At 51.5% G+C, this 26,110-nt stretch overlaps 3 long non-coding RNA genes across 10 annotated transcripts in view; 2 read left to right on the top strand and 1 right to left on the bottom strand.

The window, feature by feature from the left end:
- Window positions 1-15,484, top strand: part of LOC109498050 — a 26,642-nt gene extending 11,158 nt beyond the window's left edge. Inside the window, exons 1-4 of one of the 8 annotated variants that reach the window (XR_006595295.1) lie at window positions 8,287-9,365; window positions 9,945-10,055; window positions 14,302-14,376; window positions 14,518-15,484. This is a non-coding gene — a long non-coding RNA (uncharacterized LOC109498050). Of the gene's footprint in view, window positions 1-8,286; window positions 9,366-9,564; window positions 9,782-9,944; window positions 10,056-11,880; window positions 12,433-12,766; window positions 13,345-14,301 lie in introns of those variants that run through there. The other 7 variants (XR_006595294.1, XR_006595296.1, XR_006595300.1 and 4 more) reach the window with 7 other exon arrangements.
- LOC109498051 lies at window positions 13,624-17,137 on the bottom strand. The gene is made up of 4 exons (XR_002154610.3): window positions 16,752-17,137; window positions 16,532-16,648; window positions 15,950-16,027; window positions 13,624-13,948 (listed from the first exon to the last, which is right to left on the bottom strand). It is a non-coding gene; the product is annotated as an uncharacterized LOC109498051 (long non-coding RNA).
- LOC109498049 lies at window positions 17,129-26,110 on the top strand. Its single transcript, XR_002741023.2, has 4 exons — window positions 17,129-17,570; window positions 22,863-23,040; window positions 25,234-25,315; window positions 25,525-26,110. It is a non-coding gene; the product is annotated as an uncharacterized LOC109498049 (long non-coding RNA).

Here is a 26,110-nt window from a genome sequence, read left to right as displayed (position 1 = left end):
AGACAGAGCATGAACAGGGGAGGGTCAGAGAGAGAGGGAGACACAGAATCTGAAACAGGCTCCAGGCTCTGAGCGTCAGCACAGAGCCTGATGCGGGGCTCAAACTCACGAACCACGAGATCATGACCTGAGCCGAAGTCGGACGCTCAACAGACTGACCCACCCAGGCGCCCCCAGACTTGATAATTTCAATTGTCTCGTCTTCTTCCTTCAGCTCAAATCCATTGCTCATCATCATAGGCAGCAAGATGGCAGACTAGGAGCTCCAAGCTCTCATCCCTCCCACAGAAACATCAAAACAAAACAAAAATAAAAACTAGAAACTGCACTGAACTAATATAGGGGCCCTGGAAAACAGTCAGGGGCTCATAGTAACCAATTGAACATCCAATCAAAATGCCTGGCACAAGGTCTTATGGGTGGGCACATACCACAGACCATCCACGGACCCAGGCATCTGTGGGTCTATAGTCTCCCTGCAGTTTTCATAAGCAATGCCTGCTGCTTCTTCCTGCCTGAGATCCAAGTTGGATGAAAAAGGTACCATCCCTTCAGGAAGCACTCATCAGGTTAGAATGCTGCAAATAAGATCTGCTTCCCAAACTCTGATTTGAGGGAGGCAATCGGGAACTAGACTGCTTCCTTGTCCAGCCCAAGAACACTGTTTTTCCAGGGAGGGGAGGGGACAAGGGCTAGAGTAACTACCACGAACCTTCTACGCTGTTTTGAGGGTGGCCTTTTCTTGACTGGATGGTCAGCTGGTTGCTGAGTCTTTGAGTCTTTGAGTCTTTTCCAGAGCTTTTATATTGGCTCAGCCCAGTTTCTAGATTTTTGTGTTTGTCTTTGATGCTTCCATGAGAGGGACGGGGGCTTAGAGCTTCCCAGTTTGCCATTTTGCTGACTCTGATGGACAATATACTAGGGACGGCCCAAATAGCCAACTGCACAATACAGGGAAGTGAACTGCATTGCTAGAGTGAATGTGTGCAGGGCAGAAGCTACTATGGATCATTGGAATGAGGAAAAGCCTTGGGAAAGGGATGATTTTTGAACTGAAGAAGGGGAAAGAAGAATCCAAGAAAGGAACTAGGAAAAGAGCGAGAACAAAGGCCCCAAGGCAGGAAAGAACCTGGTTTGTCCCGGGCACTGTTAGAAGGCTAATGTGCCTGTAGCCCAGGGAGTCAGAGAAGACAGGGCCTGGGGGGCCAGGATGAGCAGTTTGGGCTTTACTCTAATTGTAATGGAAACCCACGGAGGGCTTTAAGAACTAGAAAGACTTTGTGCGTTTGTTTAAAAGAGACAAGGCTGCTGTGCGGGTGAGGCCTAGAGTAGAAGCAGAGAGACCGGTGAGGAGGCTGGTGTAGATGCCCTGGTGAGAAATGAAGCTAGAGTCTGCAAATGAGGAGGCAGCCCTGGGCAGGAGTCACCATGGCAGCGTTCCTGAGGGCTTTCACAGGTGGACTTGGGAAGAGCCCCGGCCAAGCCAAACCCAGTCTGGTGCTGGGGCAAGATAGTGGAAGGGCGCTGCTTTGGCTCCCGTGGGCTTCTTTTGAAGTTCTGGGCTCCACCTCTCCCAGCCGTGCTTTTCTCTGGGGGAAAGAGGGCAAGCTGTGATCCCTGAGGGTGGCGGAGGTGGCAGTGAAAAGGTCCGTGCTTTTCAAACAGGAACTTGACCATCGAGAAGATGGGGAAGCGAGGGCCCAAGGGAGGGGAATGTGGCTTTGGCCTCACGGTGAGTAGGTCTTCTTTAGTGGGGCTGAGTCAGGTACCACATGGCTCAGTTCCTGCTGGTACCGAGATGTCAGGATTCTCAGTGTGCCTGAGGTGAAACACAAAGATTCCAGCGTTGGGCTGGCCTCGCCAGAGTCCTCATCCTCTGACTCACAGCGTGATGTTGCACAGGCTGCTGCCCCTCTCCCAACCTCAGTTCCCTCGTGTGGACCACCGAGGTGACAAAAGTCCCCACAACACTGGGTCATCACGAACTATGTGAGATCACGTGTACAAAGCACTTAGTAGGTGTCTGTCGACACCAGCCACCTAGCGCACAGTACTGAGTAAGTACTCAGTAATTGATCTTTGCAATGACAACAGTCATTATCAGCAGGGTAACAATTTTGAGGAACCCATCAGAGCCACAGAATCCAGCTTGGTTTGGTTTGGGGAAACGTCTGAGCCCCAGAGTTCACCTGCCCTCAGGCCTCACAGCCCATCTCAAGGTCAAAGTGAAATGTCGTGGGTCAAAGAGAAAGAAAAAGAAACTGCACAGAGAAGGACAATGAGCGATTAGATCCGTGCCTCACAGATGGGTGCCATTGGAGACGAACTTTGAGGGGGGGTTGGAGCTACACATGTGAAGACCGCAGGGTGGCCTTCCGGGGGGAGAGAGGAGACTCAGCCAAGGCTTGGACGTAGGAAAACGTTTCTTATTCCTTTGGGGCAGCCACGAAAGAGAGGTTCATTTGGGCCACGCTGCAGTGAAAAGTTTGTGGTGGGAGCGTGAACATGAGGAAATCAAGTTGTTGGATCGTCGCTAGACCATGGATGCAGAAGTGGGAGGCTTTGTCTGCACTCTGGACGTGGTGGGGGGCTGTGACTGTTCCTGGGGAAGAGAGGACTGTGCTTAGAGCTGAGCTTCAGGAAGGCCGCTCTGTCTGCCTGTACACAGGCCCACGGCCCTGACCCTCGCCCCGGGGCCAGGTCGGTGGTCTAGGCCAGGGATGCTGAGGCCCAAGCTTAGTCAATGGGAGTGTGGATGGAAGGAGACTCCAGAGGGAAGGGGTGGTCAACAGCCTTGTCAACCACCTAGAGGTGGCAGGGGCGAGGGAGGACCCAGGGAGGACTCCCACTTGCCAGCTCAGGACACCGGGTGGCCCTGAGGAAAGACAAGGACAGCAGAGATGCAGGAAGGAAGACAGTGGTGGCTCTGGGCCTGTGAGCCCTCTGCCCTAGGGGCAGTTGGTTCTGTGGGTCTGGACTGCGGGAGCGGTCTCAGGATTGGGGGCACAATTGTATTTGACGGGGGTTATACCTTGAGTTTGACTGGTTGGTTGAGGAACACGGGCAGAGGAGAGAAGGGTCAGGCAGGACGCTGGGCTGCCGCTGTCCCTTGGCCCACGTGTGGCCCGTCGGGCCCTGGAACAAGCCTGTCCCTCTCCTCTGCGCCATCCCCCCTCTTCTCATCTTACACTTCCTTTCTGGCCCTCACTTAGCTGCGTCATTTTAGGGAACTTGGAAACCAGGCCTCGTGTCTTTAACTTACAAAATTATACACTCCAATGAGCCGGAAAGGGGCTTTTGGAATAATTCTATTGAAAATATGTGGGTTTTCGCCTTGAAATGATCTTCCTGAAATTATCCCCTTTCTCTCTTTATAAATATTAAAAAGAAGGAATCAGAGCTTAGTGCTTTAAATCCCTATTCAGGGACTTTCTTGTCTGCCTCTCAGGAAAGCAGCCAGTCATTTCTGAGGAAGAAAGGAAGGCTGGCTCAGTTCCCTTTTACACGACCCTGCCCCAGATCCACCTTTCGGAGTATCCCTGACCAATCCCTCCTTGTCCCCTTACAGCGAAACTGGGCTTTACTGGAATATTACACGTCAGCGTGAAGGGTGTGAGAGAGAAGGCGCAGGCTCGGGAGGGGAGGGGAGAGGGGAGGAGAGGAGGAAGGCTGCAAAGATGGAGGCAGACAGAGACAGAGAGAAGAAGAGAGACAGAGACAGGGAGGGAGGGAGAGACATCGCTCTGGGGAGAAAGGGAGAGACACGTGTCCCCTACAGAGACAGGCTGGTGACAGAGACACGAGCTCGGGCGGAAGATCAGGGGGGACACAGAATACGGGGGCAGAAAGCAGCACACAGATGTAAGCGGGGTGGGGGGCGGGGAAAGGAGACACGGGAGCGGGACATTGGCAGAGTTGGAGGAGGCCATGAGGCCAGAGGCCCACAGAATGGAGTTGACACTGACTGACAGGTGGGGTAGGGAAGAACCATGGGAGAGAGACACAGGTGGATGGTGACACACTGGGGGGGAGGCGGTGGGAACAAGGAGACCGGATGGGCCTGTGCCACCCTCAGGCTGAAGGCCAGCGTGTGCTGGGGACAAACGCGTGACTCGTGTGCAGGATGGCATCTGATGGAGGGAAGGTCCTCGTCCCCAGCCCGGGCCCTCTGGCACCTGCCTCAGGCCCGTGATTCCCGTTAAGCCCTGCTGACCTTTGACATCCGGGGGGGAATGGGGGCAGAGGGCAGAGGTCAACAGAAGGACCTGAGTTCAAGCATCGGCTCTGCCAATCACCGCCACGTCACCCTGGGCACGTCATGCCGTCTATGGAACCTTGGTTTTCTCGCCTGCACGGTGGGGGACGGTGATACCCAATCGCGGGGCTGTTGGGCCGCCCGCTGTGAGACACCCGCCCGCAAAGGCCTTGGCACAGCGCCCAGATCGCTACCCTCACGGGAACGGGGGTAGACGTCACCCATGGTGGAGTCTAGGGCTCAACTGCGATCCTTCGGTAGACCTCAGAACTCACCAGTCAGGGCTGACCCTGGGGACCTAGGTGTAAAACCCCTCCCCCACAGGCACCCCAAAAGGGGATATCTGCGGAGGGAAGGGAACAGGAGTTTTAGTGGCTGGGAGAGATTCTGAAAAGGCTTTCCCAGGCAGCCCTGGTGGGTACAAGAGGCAAGGGCAGTTGGATTCACCTAACTGGCCTCCACCTCCCTGAAAGGGGACGCGGGAAGAAGGGGAGTGCCCTGGCCCACGGCTCCCTGCGTGACCTGGAGCCCCTCCAGGGCTTCGTCTGCCAGTCTGACCAAGGGTAGCAGACGGCAGGCTCTGAGAGGGCCTTTGAGGCCCTGACCTCAGGGTTCTAGGAGCCCGTCATTGTAAGCAGCCTGACCTGGGGTGGGGTGGGGGTGGGGAGGGTGTTCCCGGCTCCCCCTCCCCCACAGACTGCAGCAGGAACCAAGGCCCCAGCGCCTTCTGAAGGCTCGGTCACAAAGCGCGGTGGTCGGTCACCGGTTACCACATAAGCCAAGCCCTTGATCTGCTGTGTTTGAGGAAACTCTTTGTTCCTTTCAAGCCTCTATTCTCTCAGCTGGGGCTGGTGCACAGACCGAAGCAGTGAGTTTGCTCTTTCTTCCTTTTCTTTTTGGATTTTTAAAAATAACCGGCTTGTGTGTGCAGGCAGCATTTCAGAATTGGGTTCCCAGGCTGGGGTTCAAGGCCAGGCACTCCAGCAGCCCCTCGCTCCCGGGAAGGCCTGGGCGGAGGGAAAGCCAAAGGGCCGGGTGAGGGGGCAGGGCGTGCAACCCGTGCCCCAGAGAGAGGTTCGGGAGCCAGCCCGGGAGGGCCCACACTGGTGCCCTCCCACCGGCTTCGGGACTTTAGTTTGTCGAGGGTAAGATAAGGGCCCATCGTGGAGACAGCTGCCTCTCTCCCTTGCTGGGTCCGTGCCAGACATCGCTGATCGATCGCCCTCCCCCACGGAGCTTGGATGAGCCCTGAGAATCCTCTTCAGCGCAGCCCTCTCTCTGGGTGTCTAAACACCAATAGGATTTGGCTTGCCAACAGACCTACCTTCCGTCCCGGGACATGGTTATCTCTGAGAGGCCAACCCAAAGTAGGCACTCGATAAATATTTGTTGGATAAATAGACTTTCCTTTTCTTTTCTCTCTCTCTCTCTCTCTCTCTCTTTTTTTTTTTTTAAATCTTTACGGCACGTCAGCCACTATTTTCGAAGCACTTGCTAGGCTGTGAACATAGCAGAGTTCCTGACCTCCATCCAACATGTGGGGGAGACAGACAATAAGCAAATAAGCAGAGAGAACTACATCGGATGTCAGGTGGTGAGCACTGCGATGAAGAAATATGAAGCCGCGTAAAACAATGGAGAGTGACAGGGTGTGGGCGTAGGCGCTCCTCGTAGGTAAGGTCATCGGAGGAGGGCTTCTGGAGCGCGACACTGGAGCAGAGACCTCGGCGAAGCGAGAGAATCTCTGAGAGCCCATCCCGCTGAGGCTTTGAGGCTAAACTGGTTTGACACTAAGACACTAATCTGCGTTGTGTACGATTCTAGAATTCCACGACTCTAAGAACCTCTAACTAAAATTACACATTTCTCCTGTTCTCGCCTCCCATGAAAATGATTCTAGAATTTTGTGATTCTGAAATGTTAGGATTCACTGAAGCATCTTTTTGCTTGAATAGACCAGGATTCATTGCCTACCCTCTCCCCGCTACCCCCAGGAAGTGGAGCTGAAAATAGAAACCGTCAAAACAACAAGCCATTCCAGCTCTAAGTGCCATAGTAAACAAATGGTCCAATGTTGCTCTGATGGTTTAATTGCAGCAGCTCCAGACAAGCCCATTCATGAGGGATCATCAGTTGATGGAGAGGAGGAGTGAGCCCCTTGGGAGAAGGGGTGGCTTGCGGCCGGCCCTGGGGTGGGGCAGGTCTGTACCAGCGGCCAACGCTCTGGATGTCTCTCTCTGGCCCCTTTGGCTTTGGGGATCAAGATGGTGGACATTTTGACGAGGAGTGTCAAGAGAGGCCTCTCTGAGGAGGTAGCATTAAAGCCGCACCTGAGGACTGATAGGATGCCAGGTTCACAGCCGGGGGGGGGGAGAACAGTCCCAGGTAGAGAGAACAGCAGATTCAAAGGGCGAGAGAGCTTGGCTGGTTCCCAAAGCAATTGGAGGATAGGAAAATGAGGTGAGATCAGAAGGGCAGGAAGGGGCTGGATCCTACGGGGGTTTGTTGGCTGGGATTGGGAACGTGGAAGCTACTGGAAGGTTTTAAACAGTGAGTGATGTAATTCCATATTTAAAAGATCCTGGGTGCTCTAAGTACCGTGGACTATGGGGGGGTGGGGCACGTGTGGAAGCCGGAAGGCCAGTAAGAGACTGCGGTGTTTGTCCCCGGAAGGAGTGGCAGCGGCTTGGATCTACATGGTAGCAGGTGGATCCATCTGTTCACCCATCCCTTCTTTCTGCCCTCCCTTCCTCATCCCTTCATCCATCCATTCATTAACCGAACACTTATCAAGTGTCTATGGGGAGCCAGGAACAATGCTGGGCTCATAAAGACGAATTAAACGTGGTTTCCGACCGCAAGGAGCTCACAGAACGGCAGGTCCCTGACCCTGCAATGTAACGGTAATGAATGTCCCGGTGCAAAGTACCCCGCGGGCTCATGGGACGTGATTCACTGAGGCTGGGATGTTGGAAAAGGCCTCGTGGAGGACATGTTGGTGTTTGAGATGTTGGAAGGTCTGAGATGTTGGAGGGGCGGCTCGGGGAAGGGTGAGGAGGCAGCACGAGTGAGTATCCTGCAAATATGTGGCTGTCCAGGTTGGTGGGATCAACGACCAGGTGCGTGGAGGGACACCACGGGAAAGGGGTTCTGGGCCAGCTTGGGGAGGGGTGGGGACACATGCCTGTGACTTCCTGCTCAGCTCCGCCTGCCCCTACCGGAGCGGAGTAATTTAATTAAGTACCAGCCCTTAAACAAGATGCAGCTGTTTAGCAGATGTTGCCTTTCACCCCAGATGGAGGCACATCTTGGCAACGGGCACAGCGTTTCCAGGGCGCTTAATTTGTAAGGCTGCGGAGAGGAAAGAAATTCAAGATGCGGCCATTATTATTTAACGGCCATCGTTCATGACACACACCCCCGCCCCCCCAGCACCACGGCCACATGGCCACCATTCCTGTTGGCTCGGACTGGAGACAGAGGCAGGCCCCCGGGGAGGGTGATTTGCTGGTTCTCACTCAGAGAATAAAAGAAGAAAAGTGGAGGAAAAGGTCACCAATCTGCAGAACCCCCAAGAACGTTTATGCGAGTGGGAAGCAGCGACTTATCCCTCACTTTGCGCGAGAGGGGCACAATCGGTAACCACGATCTATTGAACTCTAACTCAGGAGCCAGGTGCTGTGCCAGGTGCTTACACGTACCTTGTCTCTGCCTCTCTAATCCTCCCAACAGCCACGCTCGGTCCTACCTCAGGGCCTTTGCCCTTGCTTTCTCCCCTGGCCGAGGAACAGTCTTCTTTCAGAGGCCCACAGGGCTAATTCCCCAAAGACCTTCAGGCCTCACAATAAATGTCGCCTCCCCATAGAGTCCTTCCCTGACCAGCCTACATAAAAGGCACCCTTCTCCATAAGTCTCCACCGCTTAACCTTACTTTCTTGCTTTTCCTTTTCCTTCATTACCATATATATATATATATATATATATATATATATATATATCTCCTGTGTCTGTTTCTCTCCTCTAGAGTTTAAATTTCCAAGGGCAAGGATTTTTGTCTGTTTTATTCCTTGCCAGCTCTCCAATATGCACAAGAATGCCTGACTCAAGACAGAATCCTATAAATATTTGTTCAATGGGTAGAGAAATGATCAATGGAGCTCACCGAACATATAAAAAGATGGTCAGGGAGACAAAATTACACTCCCAAGAGTTACACAGCCGGCAAGGGGTGAGTCGGGATTTGAGTTTGGGTCTGTCCCTTTCCTTGGGACTTTTCCTTCTCCGTAGCACTTATCACCACTTATGTACTATTTCTGGGCCTGTGTTTGGCATCTCTCTCCTCTCCCACCGGAAGGGGGGCTCCAGTGAGAACAGAGTTCATGCGTTTTGCTCATAGTTGTCTCCCCAGCACCCAGACAGCGCTCCCCAGCACCCAGGAAGCAGCTCATAAATATACACTGAGCAACACTTCGTTCTCGCAAGCAATCCTGCAAAGTACGTTTCCTCTGTGCTGTTTTACACGTGGGGACATTGAGGCTCAACCAGAGAAGTGATTTGCCTTGCTTAAGGTCATCTGGCTAATGAATAGAAAGATGGGATTTGAACCCAGGCCTCCTGGGCTCATTGGTCATGGAGAAGGGGACCCGCATTTAACGCTTGCTGGTTCGACCCACCCAAAGGCAACAGCTGCTTGGCCGAAAGCTCCACTCACACCCTACCAGGGAAGGCATTTCCCCCTCAAGGTCAGCAGTGTCAGGGCCGATGTGAAACTCACCCTTAATGCACAACTCCCCAGTTTCGTCCATTTGAGTGAAAACTTTGATGTTATTTTAACCCAAATCCCCCGTTGACTTCAATGGAAGCTTTGAATCCACGAGGAAGGTCAGACAGTGTTTTTGGAGGTAACATGGGCACCCAATGGAAATCATATTAGCATACTCATTATCATCAGGGCCCTTTGAATGTGTTTTTTAGCTGCTCCCTTAAAGTTGACTTGGTGACAATGGATCCTTTCTGTTCAGGAATCACTGGGCCAGAGTGAAGCTGCAGTCGGCTCCTGTGTGCTTTTCTGTGCTTTTCAAATGATGACAGTGAACCCATGTTGCATAAGGTAATGGAAAGAACGCCATCCACCAGGCACCCTGGTGGTGAATGAAGTACATTGTCTGGGTTTGAAAGAAATAACTCTTTAAGTCACTTGTGCTGGGACCCCAGGGATGGGCTCAGGTAACAAAAGGTGTTGCTAAACGGCCTTCCAAGAAAGCTGGCCCCTGTTAACGGGAGGCCCCTGGGTGCAGCAAAAAAAAAAAAAAAAAAAAAAAAAAATCAGGGATTGGCCTTGGTTGACAAGATGGTTGTTCAACTTGAGAAAATTCCAGAATTGCCTGGGGGAGCATTTACTACACCCAGTGCCCAGCGCCCCCACATCAGACCATTTGGCTCCAAATCCTGGGAAGTGGGGAGACCAGAAGGCATCAAAGGTTTCTAAGTGTCCTCAGATGACTCCGGCAGGCCAAGCAGCAGCTAGTAAGTAGAGCTGAACTGATCTCTTGTCAAACTAGAGGGGAGGGGAAGAGAGAAGTTGTGGGTGGTGACAGTGGAGAGGGAAGGGCGATCGCAAGTCCTCTGGGGATGTGTCCGGGAAGAGGAGCTTCAGAGAAGACACCCTCGTTTTTGTTTCTGCTCCTAGGGAAATGTTCAAACTACGGAAAAGTGCAGAGAATCGTACGACGACCCCACTACCTGCTACCAGCCTCATCAATCAGCAACACGGAGTCCCTTCGGTGTGAGGGGGTTTAAGGTGCGTGCTGCAGGCAGGTGGTGAGCCCCAGCTTCCCTGGGAACCTCCTGGAAAGCCCACGCTGCTCATCAGTGATTCCGTGACAGCAGATCCTTGGCTGGAACACAGAACTCCAGCGCCGAGTTCTTGGGCTGGAACGTGATTTGACAGGAGAGCCAACAGCTGGGACACAGGACTTTTGTATTAAGGCAAAAACAGTTATATTCAAAAAGAAATTGCCACGCATTTGTCCTAATCCCTCCTTGACTTGTCTCCTTGGTTCTCTTGTTTGGGGATAGGGCCTTAGGGCTTACCCCTAAAAGGATCAAGGAGGTGAGTGAGTAGCCTGGGAACACCTGGAGGGTGACAGCTGGGCCAGGGTGTCTCCAGAAAGTCCTACTTTGTGTGCTCCTTTGTTCTTCCGACAAAGATTCACAGAGCACCTCCTTCATGCCAGGGGTCGTGTTCTAAGTTGTGGGTTCACGCAGCTCACACAGTCGAGTGCAGGAGATGGATGGTCAACGGAAAGGACAATGGGCAGCAAGTCGGATTGTGACATGTAGCACTCGTGCTACAGAAAAAAAAAATAAAGCAGGGAAGTGGACGAGGGCGGCTGGCAATCGTTAGTAAGATGCCCAGGGAAGGACTCTCTGCCAAGGTGACCCAAAGAAGGTGAGGGAGGAGCCAAGAGGGAGGAGCATTCGAGGCAGAGGGAATGACACATGCAAAGGCCCAGTGGTGGGAACATTCCTTCCAAGAACAGCGAGCATGTTGTGTGGCTGCCACAGAGGGGGAGTGGGGGACAGGGCTGGCAGGTGATGCCAGGGAGGCAGCGTGGGAAACCGGTGAGGCCAGAGTGGCAGACCATGAAGGCCTGTAAAGACCTTTGTTTTTCCCACGTGAGAGGGGGAGTAATTGGTGGGTTTTGAGAAAAGGGATTGGAAGATCCGGCTTTTGTTTTCATGGGACCCCTCTGGCTGCCGAGCGCAGAATGATTATAGAAGGTGGGCACAGAAACTGGAGAAGGCTACTGTGTTCATCCCAAGGAACAGGGGACCGAGGCCCAGACCGGGGTGGTCAAGGTGAGCATGTCTCTGGAACCACAGAGGTGGTCGGTTTCTGGAAATGTCTGCCGGGTAGAGCCAACGGGATTTGTTGGCTGAAAGAATGTTGGGGTAGGAGACCAGCAGGGGGGTCAGGGTGACGCCAAGGTGTTTAATCTCAGCAACTAGACAGGGAGGTTTGGCATTTCCTGAAATGGAAGTCCTGCAAGGAGGGATGCTTTGGGGAGGCATGGTGGGAAGTTGTGTTTGGAACAGGTTAAAATTGAGGTGCGTAGGCAACACAAAATGCATATGGACGTGTGAACCTGGGGTGCAGGGGAGCAGCCTGCCCTGGCGTCCCGCCGCCCAGATGGTGTGTGATAGCCTGATCATAGGCAGGCGAGTGGGCCAAGCACAGACCTGGGCCTCTCGTGAGCCAGGCACCGGGCCAGGCTGTGTCTTCTGGCCTCCCCAGGCCAGAGTCACGCCTGGGGCTTACACGGAGGGGGTTACTGCCCCCTCTCCATTGGCCTCTTCCCATTATTAGCATTTACCCTCAGGTTGAAGAGGAAGGCTGATCCAGCCTCATTTAGGATGAAAAGGGCTGAAACTCTCAAGTTAACTGGAGCCGTGGGAGCTGTTGTCAAACTACGTGCAGGGATTGGAAGGCAGGAATTCTGAGCGCGCCTCGCAGAAGGTGGTTTAGCCGCCGGGAGACCATTCAGGACCCAGGGCTCAGGACCCAGGACAGAGCTCACTCTCGGCCTCCTAGGCAGCAGGTGTCTGCGGGCCTCCACCTCCCCTACCGTCTCCCTTCTTCCCTCCTCTCTCCGGAGGTTTGGGCTTCCTCATTAACCCTGCGCCTTCATACGGTCTTGGCACCATCCGACCTGGCCTGGTCTTCCAGCTTTTGTGCATTTGACCCAACTCTCTTCGACCCAAACCCCAACAGGCAGCCCGGAGGGGGTGCCGATTGGTTTGGTTAATGCTGATTGGTTTAGTCGAACCACCCTCAGCTGTGCTGGGTGGAGCTTTTGCCCCAGGCTATATCATTGGCTGCTGGCTAGCCTATCTCTTGTCAGCCTTTGGTCAGGTGACTTCCCCTGCTCCAATCGGCTGTTGGGGCACTTAGGGAAGTGGATATAGACTCTAAGAGCCACCGTGGCAATGGCGATAGTAATAACAGCCGCGTGAGGTATTGATCACGGTGGACTCTGGATCAGGCAGTTTGGGTTCAGGTTCAAACCCTGCCCCTACCACTTACGGTGACCTTGGGCAGCTTTCAACCTAACCGGGCCCCCATCTCCTCCTCTTTAAGTGGAGAATAATAACGTTAACTACGTCCTAGGGTTACGGTGAGGACTACTAAGCTAGGCAATGAAACATCTACAGGACATATTTAATTAGGGTTGCATTCAAAAATGTAATTAAAAATGTAATCACCATTGTCGTTACTACTGGTCGGACAGTTCTTCTGCCCTTAAGTGTTTTAAAGGCACGTTCTCACTCAATTCTTCACAAAAATGCCAATGCAACAGGCTGTGTTTTTATTTATTTTTTTTAATTTTTTTTTCAACGTTTATTTATTTTTGGGACAGAGAGAGACAGAGCATGAACGGGGGAGGGGCAGAGAGAGAGGGAGACACAGAATCGGAAACAGGCTCCAGGCTCTGAGCCATCAGCTCAGAGCCTGACGCGGGGCTCGAACTCCCGGACCGCTAGATCGTGACCTGGCTGAAGTCGGACGCTTAACCGACTGCGCCACCCAGGCGCCCCAACAGGCTGTGTTTTTAATCGCACCTGACGGACGTGAAAATGGAGGTACAAAGGAGTTATGTGAGTTGTCCAAGGGTCCCTCAGCTAGTGAGGGGTAGAGCCGGGTTTATAACCCAGGTTTGACTGGCCCTTGACTCAGAACCATTGCTCTGAATCATCATGTCTCCTGACGGGCGCATCTATGTGTAACTGCCCACTGTGGCCCACTTCTTCCGTGAGGCTGCGGGTAGGAGCTCCCCCAGAAGGGGCAGCACTCTGCCTGAAACTGCCCCCAGCCCCACCCCAGCTCTCCCTACCCTCCAAAGAGACAATGCAATCTGCTGAAGTACGTTCTGCACAGGTCACCAGCTCTGATCTGCAAAGGCCGTTCCTATCCCTTGTCCTGCGTGGTCCTTAACGCCTGAGTAAGTCAGCAGAGCAGGGATTATTCCTCCCATTTAACCGATGCAAAGACTGAGACTCACCAAAAGGGAATCAGGATTTGAACCCAGGTTTGTCCCTTTCCCTTCCTCCGTCCTCCCCACGCCCTGCAGGGCAAAACTGAAGGGAATTTGGGAGCCACTGGATGTTCTGGAACTGGGTAAAATTAAGGCGAGAAGAAACTGGGATTAGAGCTGGAAGGCTCCTTGCACTGGGCCCACAGAGGCCAGGAAGTCACTGGGCCTGTATCCTGACCACTGCTTAGCAATGTAGCCAGTTCTACAGTCTCCTACTCATACTCATGGTCCGGAGTTCATTCAGGGTATAAAGAGAAAGTGGAATGACACGAATTTCTGGCGCCAGCTTAGTTTAATGAAATATGCCCGCTACCCCGGCCAAAGGATCACAGGAAGGAGGGGGCATCTGCAGGCTCACGGCTTATGTTCACCTCTTCTGGTACTTACATTCCAAGCATGGGCCTTGTCCCTGCTCCAGGGTAATTTCCAATAAATGGTCCCGGGCTGCACATGTGTGGGTGCCTCAGCACCTCCCTGGATTCTGACGGATGAGGATTTGAATCTCCATCTTGCACCTACTCACTGTGTGGCCTGGGGCAAGCCACTTAACCTCTCGGGGCTTCTCTTTCCTCATATATGATCCTTTCTCATTGGGTTACTGTGAGGACAGAGTAAGATATATTCATATGGTGCTTGTTAAAGTGCCTACGCGTTTATTGTTATTTTAGGCATTAAAATCCCCTGGTCCCCCCCCCCCCCCACAAAAAACTTCAGAACTTGCTGTTGGCATGGGAATGATTAAAAGATTTACCTTTTAGGAACATAAAATAATTAAGAAGGAAAGGTTATTATTTTAGTGACAGCGTGGAGGATGTCGCAGGAGGGACAAGACTGGAATTGAAACATGTCCGCTGAGTGTGTGTTTGGCTACTGGTAGCAAAAAAAAAAAATCCAACAGTGTGACAGATTTCTAGTTTTTCCTCAATATCCACTCTCTCCTTTTGTCAACAGAATCCCTAATTTCAGCAGGACATGTGGCAGCCCAGAATGAAGATTACACTTCCCTGCTTTCTTCCCGAATCCTAGGTATGTCCATGTGAGTTCTTACCAGTGAGAAATGTTTTGTGTGGCTTCTAGAAAACGTCTTAAACAGGAGAATAGATATCCCACTCGTCTCTTTCTCTTTGCTGGCTGGAATCTGGAATGTGACGACTGGCTCTCAAACAGTCATGCTGGACCATGTGATGAATTAAAGATGGCTACTGATTCTTTGGTCCTTCTTCCTTCAAGAGGAAGAGTTTGTTTGGACTTCCCCTCCTCTTAAATCTGCGCTGGCCTGTGACTTATTGGACCAACAGAATACAGTGGAAATGATGCTCTGCCAATTCCGGACTTTGCCCTTAGGGAAACTGGCAGATTCTGCCATGGTCTCTTGGATCCCTGGCTGCCAAGGAAAAGGTCAAACCACTCTCTCTGCTGGAGAGACCCCCCTGGAGAAGCCCTAAGACCTCACGGAAAGGAATTAGGGACCCGGCTGAGCTCAGCACTGCGGTCTTCCCAAACCATCTTGGTCCTCCAGATGAAACCAATCATCAGCTGAACGCGGCCAAGTGACTAGTCAACGCCCATGGATCAGAAGGACCGCCCAGCTGAGCCCTGGCCGAATTTCAGACCCGCAAAACTGTAGAAAATAATAAACATGATTATTGTTTGGGGAGTGTCTGTTGGGTACCAATACATAACCAGAACAGACCATGAGATAGAAGGTATTTGTTGAGGATGCCGTAACAATTACACCATCTGGAGGTCTGGCCGCCTCCAGATATTTTGTCCTACACGAAAAGTAGACTCTGTTTGTTTAAGCTTTGATGATACCTTGGGTCGTGGCTCATGGCCTCAGTTTCCCCACAATTATTCATTGGAGCATTAACGCCTGCCCTGTTACCTCCTTTTGCATGTAATACAAACAGTGCGTATCCAAAAAGACCATGGGGCGTGCCCAAGTCGTTATGATACATTTCATGTGTCCGTAATCGGATACGAACTTGTCAGGGGGCCAACTGCGATGGGTTTTGGAATCAGATATGTTGGGACTGGAGGCTCAACTCTGCTACTTTCTAATGTGAAAAATCGGACCAGCCACTGAATCTCTCTGAGCTTTGTTTCCTCATCAATAAAAAACAGACGATGCCTACTTCCCTTGTAGAGTCTGTGTGAGGATTAAATTAAATGAGATTAATCCATCTGGCTGTTAAACACTGAATATCTCCTATGTGCTAGGCCAGACCCACTCCTGATATTGGTGGGGTCTGGGCTCCCCCCCCATCCCCCCAAATCTAAATGTTTAAACATTATACATCAAGTTAATATATTGTTTTTAACATGTTCTATCCCTCTCCTCGAAGAATGTAAGTAACCTCACAACAACCTGGAAGGCCAGGTTCAGTTTGGAAACCTCAGACCCCCCAGACGTGCAGAATGGTGGCAGTTGGGAGGGCTGGCCCCTTCCCTTGTCATCCCCAGCCCCAGGCCGCGCTGTGCAGACCCCACATGCATGTGTGTAGACATCCCATGCCTTTACAAGCTCCCTCCACCCCCATGCTCCACACTGCCCTTTGCCTACCCCCCAGGCCTAGTGTTCTGCCTCCAGAGAACATACCAGCAAGAGGCTTGCACAGGCCCTGGAAGCCAGCTTGGAACCTTTGGATTTCAGGAATCCTGGGAACCCAGAGTATGTCTAGAAAAGAGATAAAGGCTTGGGTGGCTATCTCCCCTTGGCCCTGGGGGGGGGGGGGTCATACACAGCTGGAGGAGGGCCAGAGAGAGGCCCTTTAATGCGTGAGGACAAGGGTAGGGTCCCCCTTGCCTGGATCTAAGGGCCAGGTCAGGCCTATTGCTGGTGGGGCTCATCAGTGAATGAAACTGGTAACAACAAGCCACCTGACCCATTCCTTCAGTCTGGGCCTCAGTGTCACTTTGTCTATAAAAGGAGGACTTAGCTGATCTCATACCTTGGTCGGAGACCAAGGGCTGGTGAATGTCACCAGCAATCTCTTAGAGGCCAGGAGATCAGAAGGCTAGGGGGCGGGTTTAAGAGCTAAGTGACCGACTTACGCTCCCCGTCCTCCCTGTGCGAAGAGCCCTCCTCTAGCCTCAGCACTCTCTTTCTGAAGTCATCATCCCTCCCCGCACAGCCACAGTGCGAGTGATTACGCGGCCACACTTGGAGCCCAGCTGTCACCTGCAGTCCGAATCTGGTCTCCACCACGTACTGGACGCTCGAGGAAATGGGGAAATCGTTCAACTCCTTCAACTTCTCATTTCCCTCCAACAGGCGATTCAGCCTCCATTTTCCCATCTGTGAAAGGGGGTCATGCTCTCCCTCAGGTTTGCTGTGAGCTTGGGGCCGACACAGACACGACAGCATTCAGAAGGGAGCCTGGCACAGGCTGTACACTTACCTGTGCTTCTATTATGTTACCACTTGGTGTTATTTCAAATGATCTTGTCTGTTTTCTCCTTTACTTGTTTACGGTCTTGGAAACACAGACGACCCACAGGCAGCCCTGTCTGCCCCGCTCCCCGCCGCCTCCCGCGCGCGGCGCTCGCAAAGACCGAATTCCAGCCGGCGGCTGGGCCCTGATGCACGCCACCTCCCGGTGCAGATGGGGAAACTGAGGCAGGGGTGTAGCGCCTGGGAGCGAAGGGCCGCAGGGACCAGCCCCGCCGCCCGCGGGGCGGGCACAGAGACGCGCTCTGAGCGCGGGTTGCCGCAGCGCGGCGTTTCTGTTCCTGGCGCGTGTGTGTTTCAAGACGCGACCCAAGCGACCAAGGAAAAGAGGTCTCCGTCCCGGTGCGCGAACAAAGGCCTGTGCACGCAAACAAGAACCGCGCGCTTGCTGAAGGGCCTGGTTTGAGGAGCGCAGCGTGCGCCCCGGCCCCCCGCAGCCGCGCGCCCTCCTCGGGCCCGCTGGGGGCGGCGGGGCCGCGGGCGCCGCTGGCGGGGAGCAAGCCGCGGCCGGCTCATCTAGACTATTCTCGGGGAGGGGGTGAGGGGGGAGGGCGGAGACGCAGGGCGCCTCCCGCTCCTCGCCTGTCCCAAGGGGGCGCGAAGGTCACACGGCCCATCTCCAGGGGAAAGCACCTCCCTGAGGGGTGCGCGCCGGGCACGCAGACGGGACTCGGGAACGCGGCCTCGTGCCCCTTTCCAACGCTCTTTCGCGGCCACCTCTCCGGTGCAATCCCTCTCGGCGGCCCGCGGAGGCAGGATAAGTTAAGCGGTAAGAGCTGGGAGTCAGGAGCCAGGGAAATCTGGATTCGAACCCAGCTCGCCACTTGCCAGGTGTGCAGCCAGGTGCAAGTTGCTCTGCCCCCTGAAGCCACAGCTTCTGTAAAATGGGGATAAGACAGCCCAGAAGGTCCTTAGGTCAAGGGCACAAATGAATCCCTTCATTCGTTCTTACAGCCACGTCTTCAGTTTACAGAGGTGGAGCAGGTTCAAGGTTGAAAGGGGCTTTTTCAGGGTCGCGCGGTGGGGGGGGGGGGGGGGGTGGGGAGGGTCAATGGCAAACCCTCCAGATCTCCTGAGTGTAAGGATTGTTGGTACTCGGCAGCCTGAAGGGCGAGTTCTCCGGCAGGTTTTATACAGCTGGGTGCAGGTGGAGGGCAAGGTCATCTCCCTCCGCTCCCCCCCCGCCCCTGCCTCTAGGCCGCGCACCCTCAACCCTGCCCCCCAACCCCTTCAGAGGCACAGGCTTCCCCTGGGGACGCTATGGGAACTGGCTGGATGATCCAGTGCCTGGAGGGGGTTTGGGGATGAGTTTTGGTCCCAGATCGAAACCATTTATTTTCTCTATCGTTATTGTTGATATTATTATATTTCATACGTAACGCCCGAGCCCTTTCGGGAGGAGCCAGCCAGCCTGCTATGCTACTCGGGCCGACCTCCACCTCTCCGCAGTTCCTGCCCGGGAAGGTAGCCTCCTGCTGCCCCCTAGTGGCAGGCGCGGTCGTGGCGGCCTGGCCGGGCTCGCAAACAAGGGAACCGCAGAAACAGGCTTCCCTTAGCGCGTGGTGGAGGCTGTCCGCGGGGAGGGCGGGAGAAAATGCAGCCTGGCTCCCCCGCTGCTCTTTGTAACCCCGCGGATCTGGGGAACCTTGCGAGTGGAGAATAACAGGCCGAAATGGAAAGGCACAGGTTGTTGGGGTTCTTTTCTTTCATTCTGCTTTTATTTATTTTTGAATAGACAACACGTTTCCACGTCTCAAAAGACAAAAAAGATGGTAAAGCGAAAAGGGAGTGTCCCTTCCACGGCTGTTCCCAGCAGCCAGTTCCCCTTCTGAGAGGCGGCGATTGTCACCCGCCTTGTGTATATCCCCCAGCAGAAAGTCTGTGCAAATATAAATATTTCACAGGATGGGTAGCTGCCTCTGTATGCTCCTCGGCATCTCGAAGCTTCACTTAGAAGATGTATCATGGGATTTGTTCCATGGCGATTCGTACGGAGTGGCCTCGTTCTTTTGAACAGCTGCATAATATTCCCTGGTACAGATCTCATAATTATTTGATCAGTTTTCCACGCATGAGCCTTTAGGTTGCTCGTAATCTTTTATAATCATATTGTTGCAACAAAATAACCTTGTACACACACCAGTGTGCTCGAGTATGAATGCATTACTTAGCTATTGCTCTATAATAAAAAGCTTTTCTTATGGTTCATATGAATCACTTGTGGCCCTGCGGACCTGGGTAGGGCTGAGCTAATTTTGCCTTGCCTCTCGGTGGCCGGAGCAGAGGGCAGGTCTGCAGGTCATTGTTTAGGAGGAAGGGACTCAATCACGTATCTGGTGTTTGGTTGGCTCCTGGCTGGGCTACGAAGGGTGCTTGGGCAATGTCTCAATCCATAGTGCAAGGCCTTTGAAACTCCATGACTGGTGCCACATTCTGTCCCCATTCTTTCAGCCCAAGCAAGTCATGGGCTAGCCCAGATTCAATGGGGAGATAGAAACCAGCTTTCCAAGGGAAGGGTGGCAAAGTCACATTGCAAAAGGGATGATGCAGGGGACGTGAACTGTTGCGGCCATTGAACAATATGTTTAAATAATGTTTCTATTTTACAATAGTTAGATTTACAAAAAAGTTGCAAAGCTAATACAGGGAGTTCCTATATACCCCTGTACCCAGGTTCCCCCATTGCTAATATCTTATATCACCGTAGGACACTTGTCACCACTAAAGAACCAATCAGTGATGCATCACCGTTAGCTAAACTCCGTACTGTATTCAGATTTCATTAGTTTTCCTTAATGTCTTGTTTCCATTCCAGGATCCCATCCAGAGTACCATATTACACTTAATCATCTTAGCTCCTTAGGTTTCTCTTTTCTCCCCTTTTCCATATTGTTCCCTGTAAAGGGAAGTCACTGTGCATAGCCCACACTTAAGAGAGGAAGAGTTACTCCCCGCTTCCTTGAGGGGGCAGGGTCTACACAAGGTGTTCGGAACTCTACTGTTACTTGTTTATGTCATGTATCACATCAGCGTGGACTCGTGGGTATTTCTTCTTTACTTTGCGTCATCTAACACTATGTTATATGTTTTGTTGCTCACATTTTTCCCGTTTGGGCTAGTAAGATGAGTGGCCCCCGTGCCCTTGTGACATACCCTGATCATTTGTTTTTGGTTTTATTTTTATTTTTGAGCACTTGCTTACTTTCTGGCACTGTAACTACCTCCAAGTTCATCTCCTTTGTTTTTGGCCCCAGCCCTACAATCAGCCATTTCTCCACAGAGCCTGTTTCCTTTCACTGGAGAGTGGTATTGCAAATCAGGACCTTGGGGCGCCTGGGTGGCTCAGTCAGTGAAGCGTCCGACTTCGGCTCGGGTCATGGTCTCACAACTCGTGGGCTCGATCCCCACGTCGGGCTCTCTGCTGACAGCTCAGAGCCTGGAGTCTGCTCTGGATTCTGTCTCTCTCTCTCTCTCTCTCTCTGCCCCTCCCCCCTCACACTCTGTCTCTCAAAAATGAATAAACATTAAAAACATTTTTTTTAATCAAGGTCTGTACCCCGGGTGTGCTTGTTGTGACTGGAGTCCATTCTCAGTGGGTACTATGTGTAATATACACACACACACACACACACACACACATGTATATACACATAACTGTATTTCTATATCTGTTCATTAGCATCTATATTAAGCGAAACATGACTTCATGCTAATGCCTCCCACTCAACCCCATTCATAGCGTTCATCCTATCTGTCTCCTCTTGCTTATCTAGAATCCCCCACTTCAACAGTGAGACACCTGCTCCCACCATCTGGCGTCCTAATTTATTTAATTGGGCAATTCCAGCACACATGCATGGGAGTTTCGGAATTCTCAACCCGTGCTCCCATGAGAAATAACTTTACCAACTAGAGTACAGTGCTTATGGACGGACGGTTCTTTGGCCTCTAGTGTCTCCAGGTATTCCCAAAGTTGTTTAGGTCGGCACACCTCTTGCCCACATCACTCGGTGAGACTATGTCATACGTTTATGATACAGTTAAACTCTTTCTTCAAATCTGCCTGCATTACGATTCGCTTCGATTCTTGTTCGTAAAGGTCTCCGAGTCCTGACAAGTGGATAGTCACGTGCCCACTGCTACAGGGCCAGGCAGGATGGTTTCACGGCTCTGGAATGGTGCTTTACCTAATCGGCTATCCCGCTCTCTTCAAACCTGCGGCAGCCACTGGTCTGTCTTTGCTCTCCATAGTTTTAGCTTTTTGTTAATCATATAAATGGAATCAAACAGTGTACAGCTTTTGAGACGGGCTTCATTCACTTAGCAAATACGCATTTAAGACGCATCCGTACTGTTGTACTTAACAGCGGCTTCCTTTTGATCATTGAATAGTATTCTATCGTATGGATGGATGTACCACTGTTATCCATTCACCTATGAAAGGAACTCTTAGCCGCTTCCAACTTTGTCGGGAATATAAGGCTGCTGTAAATATTTGTGTGCGGGCTTTTGTGCGAGCGTAGTATTTCTAATCAGCTGGGTAAACTTCTGAGTCATACGGTAAGTTGAGAAGTAGCTTTGTAAGAAACTGCCAAACTGTCTTCCAAAGTAACTGTGCCATTTTTCACTCCCAGCAGCAACGAGTAAGCGTTGCCGCTGCTTCGCATCTACATCTGCACTTGCTTTTGTCAGTTTGGGGGGGAGGGATTTGTCCATTTGAATAGGCGTGGAGTCGTTGTTTCCATTTGCACTTTATTTTAATTTGCATTTCCCCGAAAATAAATGAGGCTGGGAATCTTTTTGTAGGCTTGTTTGCCACCTGTGTGTCTTCTTTGCTGAGGTGTCTGTTCATACCTTTTGCCCATTTTAAAATTGGGTTGTTTGTTTTCTTCCTCCTGGTGAGTTTGCGACGTTCTGTGCATATTCTGGATATGATCTTTTATCTGATACGTGATTTGTAAATATTTACTCCCATCCTGTGGCTGGGGTCTTTTCATCCTCTTAACAGTGTATTTTTTTTTAAATTTTTTTTCAACGTTTTTAAATTTATTTTTGGGACAGAGAGAGACAGAGCACGAACGGGGGAGGGGCAGAGAGAGAGGGAGACACAGAATCAGAAACAGGCTCCAGGCTCCGAGCCGTCAGCCCAGAGCCCAACGCGGGGCTCAAACTCACGGACCGCGAGATCGTGACCTGGCTGAAGTCGGACGCTTAACCGACTGTGCCACCCAGGCGCCCCATTAACAGTGCATTTTACAAGGGCACCTGGGTGGCTCAGTCGGTTAAGCATCCAACTTCGGCTCAGGTCATGATCTTGCCGTTCATGAGTTTGAACCCCACATAGGGCTCTCTGCTCTCAGCAGAGAGCCTACTTCGGATCCTCTGTCTCCCTCTCTCTCTTTCCCTCCCCTGCTCTCCCTCTCTCCCTCTCTCTCAAAATAAATAAAAACATTTAAAAACAACAGTGCATTTTACAGAGCAAAGGCTTAACAGGTGTCCGACTTAGCAACTTTTTTCTCTCATGGATTGCATATTTGGTTTTGCATCTAAAAACTCACCACCAAACCCAGAGTCAATCAAGCAGATTTTCTCCCGGTTCCTTCTAGACTTTTATTGTTTTGTGTTTTGCCTTTAGGTCTGTGATCTGAGTTCACTTTAGTTACTTTTATGTAAAGTCTAAGGTCTATACGAAGGATCTTTTTCTTCTGCATATGGTTCCAGCAGCAGTCAAGAGGCTATCCGTTCTCCACATAACTTCAATCTTCTAAAGCGTAGTAAGACTTTTTCTCTGTGGCCTAACCTACGGAACCCTGGAGAATGTTTTTCCATTAGAATCTTTAACGTTATAGTCGCGGGTGTTCTAAATTCCCTGTCTGATCATTCCAACATCAGTGTGATATCCGAGTCTGCTTCTGATGTCTGTTTTGTCTCCGAAGTCTGCATTTTTCTTTGCCTTTTGTTCCTTCCCCTGGGGGAGGCTGAGGAACCAGATCTGGGGACGGGAAGATCATCCTGGATTGTCCAGGGTAAATGCAATCACAGCCATCGTGTAACCACACAGAAGAGGAGAAGGCGATGGGACCACGGAGAAGACAAATAGACTCTCCACCGTAAGCCAGAGAACGGCGGCCGCCGCCAGATGCAAGGAAGCACTTCTCCTCTCGAGCCCTCAGACGGTGGCAGTCCAGCTGCCATTTTAGCCCAGTGACACTGATTATGGATTTCTGGCCTCCAGGACAGTAAGGAAATAACATTTCTGCTTTTGTTATTTACTTGTTTACTTATGAGGGAGAGAGGGGGCAGAGGGGGGGCAGAGGGAGAGAGACAGAGAATCTTAAACAGGCAGCACACTCAGCGCAGAGCCTGACCCGGGGCTTGATCGCACGACCCTGGGATCCCGTGTGACCCGAGCCTAAACCAAGAGTCGGCCGGCGCTCATCAGCCTGATCCACCCAGGTGCCCCAAGTTCTGTTGTCTTAAGCCCCTGGGTTCGTGGTAATTCGTTACGGCAGCCTCGGGAAACTAACGCAAGCCTGCCTTGTAAATTTTTGTTGAAAGCTGGACACGTTGTATAGGATGATAAATACTGAGGACTGGCGCTGATCTTTCTAGGAGCTGAGCTGCACTCAATACTTGTAGCTCTAGGCACAAGTGTAGGTTTCAAGTTCCTCTGTGTCCTTGTTCTCTCTTTCTTTTTCATTTCTGGAGCTACCCTGTGGTTTGCCGTAATTTCAGCCGTCATGCACTATTATGATTCTGGAGCCTTACAGGTGTGATGGTAAAGCTGGAGGGTGGGGGCATCCCTGACCTTCTAATGAAGTTTCAGGCTTTTAGTGGGTTCCTCTTATCTCAGGAGCATGGCCTTTTGGGAGTGTTTCTATTCCTCCTCCCGAGGTAGCGCTCCCCTCCCCCTGCTTCTGGTGTCTTCTCTGGCTAAAACAGCCCAGCCTATTCACTCTGTTGTCTAGGGTATCCCCCCCCCCCACCACCACCTTGAGTGAAACAGGAAGTCTGGAGAGGACTGAGGAGGCACAGAGTTCCTTTTGCCTTAGCTGTGATAAAGTCTCTGAACTGCTTTCTGGCAAAGTCCTATCCACCAGAGCTGAGGGGGAAGGTCCCGGGAGGACTTTACCATGGCCTCTCTTTGCCTCTCCCCGCCAGAGCCACATGGGGAGCTCTCTCAGACCCTCCCCCATTGGAGCCTGGTGAGGTTCCTGGAGGAAAAAGCTGCAAAAGTAAGAGGTCTTCCCCACCGCCCATGACCAGGGTCCCCGGGGGCTTCTGTCTCTTATGCTGGTGCCCAAATCGCCTTCAGCAGTTGGAAGCCAGTCTTGGGTGCCGTATCTTTCTGGATGTGCCTGACTGCTCAGATTCTGGGGTCCCAGTGTGCCTTGCAAGCTCAGTTCTCGGGTGGATTCAAGAGTAGTCATTGTTTTTCAGCTCATCTAGCTTTTGCTTATGGTTAAGACAGAAGCAATGGCTTTTCAGCACTTTACGTGGCAGACTTGACACCAGAAGCCCCTTTTGTGGCCATTTTTTGTATCAATCTACCACTGCAAGTACGAAATTATGAAGGGTCACAAAATCATAGGGCTATAATGTTGGGATCATAAAGACATTGGCACATAGAGTTTTGCAACTGGGGAATCATAAACTCCAAGAATAAAAATTCCCCAGATTGAAAATCACCGTGGGCTCTCCACTGCTTACAGGGTGCTCGTGAAATGATCGTAAATGTGACATAAAATGTTTTTCAGTATGGCCCGCCCCATCCCTCCAGCCTCCTCTCTCACCACCCAAATCCTGTCCCCGCTGCCACTCCCCCCACAAGATGAACTCAATGTCACACTCAGGGGTCCAGCTTGTGCTTCTGAACTAAGTGAGATTCTCTGATGCACCTGGAACGTTGCCTGCAACTCAGCGATCCCTCAACAGTCATTTGTTATTCTAATGAATGAATACAATTATAAAGCTCTTATCACAGCCCTTGGGCGAGCAAGTATTGTCAGTGCCGAGCAAGTATTGTCAGTGGCCAGCCTCTACCGTGCACCTTGAACCTTCACATATAGTGATTTATTCTATTTTCATAGCCTTACGTGGCAGGTACTCTCATTATTCCCCTTTTAAAGATGAGGCACAGAGAGGTGAGCACCTTACCCCAGGTCACCCAGATGGTAAGTGCCAAAGCTGGGATTTGAACTCAGGGGAAGTGCGTCACTGGATTGTAATCAGCATGAAGCTTCTGCTATTGTGCTAATGCTAGATGTGTTACATACACACGGGATCTCTACTCTCATGATAACCTTCCATGAAAAGAATGGAGAACCAGAGAGGTTAAGTGGCTTGCCCAGGGTCACACAGCTAGTAAAAGCTGGAACTAAAGTTCAAACCGGGTCTGTTTCCTCTCAAATCCTACCCTTTCTTATTCTCAGCATGGCTCCTGGCTGTCTCTTGAGGGAAGGAAAGCCTTTGCCACCTTGCCAAGCCATCAGACTCCCACTCTTCCTTCGAGAGGTAGTTCAAGGGTCCCTTCTGCTGTGATGCTTTCCTGGGCTCTCCCTCACCACCCCAGCCGCCCCAATCTGACCCTTCCTCCTCGAGCCCCCATACCCCTGACCTGTACCCGCAGGTGGTCTTGGGGGAAAATCAGGGCTCTGCTGAGTGTCCTTGATTAGTCCTTTGTGTGACCAACTTAGCCTTGATTTTTTTTTTCTCACCTGCAGAACAGGTGCTGAGAAAAGCACCCCCCTCATGGGTCTGGATGAAATATGCACACGCCTTGGCCAAATGCTTACTGAAGCGCAGTGTCATTATATACGACGCTGTATATAATGATCTGCTTAAATGTCTGTCTCCCTCACTTGACTTGAGGGCAGGGACTGATTCTGATCTATCTCTGTGCCTCCGGCACCCAGCGCGGTTACAAGAGCTGTTAAATAAATGTGAAGTAAATGAATGAAAAAGAAATAAATGAGTCTCAGAATTCTAGTCTCATAATTCCACACATAAAATCGAAGACCCTTGCCTCACATGACCGCAAAGACGGGAGGTTCTTGGAGAAGAACTTTCTGAGGCTGTTGATCTTTCTGACTAGCATCCACCGTTAGTAATGCACTTTATGTCGCTGTCCAGTGTGAACACACACACACACACACACACACACACACACCTAGACACACATACACACGCACAGAAAGTTTCATGAAACGGCGTTTTTCCTAACTATGTGGGATAAACCCAGACATTTCCTCTTGTCTTCTCTTACGTCGTCTCCTATCTTTTCCATTCTTTTGTTTGATTAAAAAAATG

This window comes from Felis catus, chromosome A3, assembly GCF_018350175.1.
Source record: "Felis catus isolate Fca126 chromosome A3, F.catus_Fca126_mat1.0, whole genome shotgun sequence".
NCBI classification, from domain to species: domain Eukaryota; kingdom Metazoa; phylum Chordata; class Mammalia; order Carnivora; family Felidae; genus Felis; species Felis catus.
The sequence above is the reverse complement of the archived record's forward strand: the minus strand, read 5'-3'. Positions and strand labels throughout refer to the sequence as shown.